Source organism: Cherax quadricarinatus, chromosome 13 (assembly GCF_038502225.1).
Source record: "Cherax quadricarinatus isolate ZL_2023a chromosome 13, ASM3850222v1, whole genome shotgun sequence".
In the NCBI taxonomy this organism is placed as follows: Eukaryota; Metazoa; Arthropoda; class Malacostraca; order Decapoda; family Parastacidae; genus Cherax; species Cherax quadricarinatus.
Genome location: NC_091304.1, coordinates 35,455,774 through 35,459,488, shown reverse-complemented (window position 1 = coordinate 35,459,488; position 3,715 = coordinate 35,455,774).

Here is a 3,715-nt window from a genome sequence, read left to right as displayed (position 1 = left end):
AAATGCAAAGTCATGAAGATTTGGGAGGGGCAAAGAAGACCACAGACAGAGTATAGGCTAGGTGGACAAAGGCTACAGACCTCACTCAGGGAGGAAGATCTTGGGGTGACCATAACACCGAGCACGTCACCGGAGGCACACAACCAAATAACTGCTGCAGCATACGGGCGCCTGGCAAACCTGAGAATAGCGTTTCGATACCTTAATAAGGAATCGTTCAAGACACTGTACGCCGTGTATGTTAGGCCCATACTGGAGTATGCAGCACCAGTCTGGAACCCACACCTGGTCAAGCACGGCAAGAAGTTAGAGAAAGTACAAAGGTTTGCAACAAGGCTAGTCCCAGAGCTCAGGGGAATGTCGTACGAGGAAAGGTTGAGGGAACTCGAACTGACGACACTGGAGGACAGAAGGGTCAGGGGAGACATGATAACGACATACAAGATACTGCGGGGAATAGGCAAGGTGGACAGAGATAGGATGTTCCAGAGAGGGGACACAGGGAAAAGGGGTCACAACTGGAAGCTGAAGACTCAGACGAGTCACAGGGACGTTAAGAAGTATTTCTTCAGTCATAGAGTCGTCAGGAAGTGGAATAGCCTAGCAAGTGAAGTAGTGGAGGCAGGAACCATACATAGTTTTAAGAAGAGGTATGATAAAGCCCAGGAAGCAGAGAGAGAGAGGACCTAGTAGCAATCAGTGAAGAGGCAGGGCCAGGAGCTGAGTCTCGACCCCTGCAACCACAATTAGGTGGGTACACACACACACACACACACACACACACACACACACACACACACACACTCACAATCACTCACACACACACACACACACACACACACACACACACACACACACACACACACACACACACACACACAATCACACACACACACACACACACACACACAGACAAACACACACACACACTCACACATATACACACACACACACACACACACACACACACACACACACACACACACACATATACACACACACACACACACACACACACACACACACACACACACACACACACACACACACACACACACTCGACCCCCGCAACCTCAACTAGGTGAGTACATACACACACGTGAAGCAGTATCGCTAAATACTGCTCCCAGGATTTAGTGTTCTAGTGGCTGTCCTAAGATATTATTAGCGGTCATCGTACGTGAGTGAATCAGTGAACATACCTACAAGAGTGTAACAACTTTCAAGAGTGTGAATAATGTGATAAGATCAAGAATTTTACAATTTAAATTTGAATGAATGTTGAGTGAGGGAGGGTAGCAGTCAGCTGATCAGGCTGCTGGCTGCAGTGTTGACACAAAATGGTTAACGGTGTGATCTGAAATATTAATAAATACAGATATTGGTTGGTTATAGCAGCAGTGTAGTGATAAGGTCATACACGAGTGATTAAGTAAATACTGAAAGTAAGAAAAAATTAGTCAATCCCCAGCTGTTGGTGTTGTGAAGGTAGCTAACATCATCAGACTTGTTATGACCATAATACTGTACCAAAGAAAAAAGAGTGAATATCAAGTCTTAAAATAAAAATAAAATAAAAACTTGAATGCATGATAAAGTTCCTGAAGGAGTTACAAAATTGAAGGAGTTGATAGCAGCCGACCAGCAGGAACCTCCATTGTTGTGCAGACGACATCACTTGCCTATTTGTGGTTAATTTTGGTTAGTGTCTAAAGTCTCAAGTGTCTCGCCCTGCTGGTTGTTGCTATACCATCTCTCTCTCCCTATTTCAGTACCAGGAGATAGATAGTGGTAGCCCTGATAATGTTTAGTAAATTATCTAAATATCTCCAGAAGAGTAGTGTAGCCTAGCGACCCCCCCCCTGACAGCGACAAGCTAGTAAACAAGTACGTACGTACAAACACACGTGTTCACCAGTAATTATTATTATAATAAATAGTATATATTAATAAGGAATTGAGTGAGAAAAATAATCCTATAATCTTCAAAAAGTAACGTAGCCTAGTGTGCGAAGATCTGGGCCGGGAGAGTACCGGTGAACCAACAACAACAAAGATCCCGGCAGGGAGAGTACCGGTGAACCAACAACAACAAAGATCCTGGCCGGGAGAGTACCGGTGAACCAAGAACAACAAAGATCCCGGCAGGGAGAGTACCGGTGAACCAACAACAACAAAGATCCTGGCCGGGAGAGTACCGGTGAACCAAGAACAACAAAGATCCGGGCCGGGAGAGTACCGGTGAACCAAGAACAACAAAGATCCGGGCCGGGAGAGTACCGGTGAACCAACAACAACAAAGATCCGGGCCGGGAGAGTACCGGTGAACCAAGAACAACAAAGGTCCGGGCCGGGAGAGTACCGGTGAACCAAGAACAACAAAGATCCTGGCCGGGAGAGTACCGGTGAACCAAGAACAACAAAGGTCCGGGCCGGGAGAGTACCGGTGAACCAAGAACAACAAAGATCCGGGCCGGGAGAGTACCGGTGAACCAAGAACAACAAAGATCCTGGCCGGGAGAGTACCGGTGAACCAAGAACAACAAAGCTCCTGGCCGGGAGAGTACCGGTGAACCAAGAACAACAAAGATCCTGGCCGGGAGAGTACCGGTGAACCAAGAACAACAAAGATCCTGGCCGGGAGAGTACCGGTGAACCAAGAACAACAAAGGTCCGGGCCGGGAGAGTACCGGTGAACCAAGAACAACAAAGATCCTGGCCGGGAGAGTACCGGTGAACCAAGAACAACAAAGGTCCGGGCCGGGAGAGTACCGGTGAACCAAGAACAACAAAGATCCGGGCCGGGAGAGTACCGGTGAACCAAGAACAACAAAGGTCCGGGCCGGGAGAGTACCGGTGAACCAAGAACAACAAAGGTCCGGGCCGGGAGAGTACCGGTGAACCAAGAACAACAAAGATCCGGGCCGGGAGAGTACCGGTGAACCAAGAACAACAAAGCTCCTGGCCGGGAGAGTACCGGTGAACCAAGAACAACAAAGATCCCGGCAGGGAGAGTACCGGTGAACCAAGAACAACAAAGATCCTGGCCGGGAGAGTACCGGTGAACCAAGAACAACAAAGATCCGGGCCGGGAGAGTACCGGTGAACCAAGAACAACAAAGATCCGGGCCGGGAGAGTACCGGTGAACCAAGAACAACAAAGCTCCTGGCCGGGAGAGTACCGGTGAACCAAGAACAACAAAGGTCCGGGCCGGAAGAGTACCGGTGAACCAAGAACAACAAAGATCCAGGCCGGGAGAGTACCGGTGAACCAAGAACAACAAAGATCCCGGCAGGGAGAGTACCGGTGAACCAAGAACAACAAAGATCCGGGCCGGGAGAGTACCGGTGAACCAAGAACAACAAAGATCCCGGCAGGGAGAGTACCGGTGAACCAAGAACAAAGATCCCGGCAGGGAGAGTACCGGTGAACCAAGAACAACAAAGATCCCGGCAGGGAGAGTACCGGTGAACCAAGAACAACAAAGATCCCGGCAGGGAGAGTACCGGTGAACCAAGAACAACAAAGATCCCGGCAGGGAGAGTACAGGTGAACCAAGAACAACAAAGATCCGGGCCGGGAGAGTACCGGTGAACCAAGAACAACAAAGGTCCGGGCCGGGAGAGTACCGGTGAACCAAGAACAACAAAGATCCGGGCCGGGAGAGTACCGGTGAACCAAGAACAACAAAGATCCGGGCCGGGAGAGTACCGG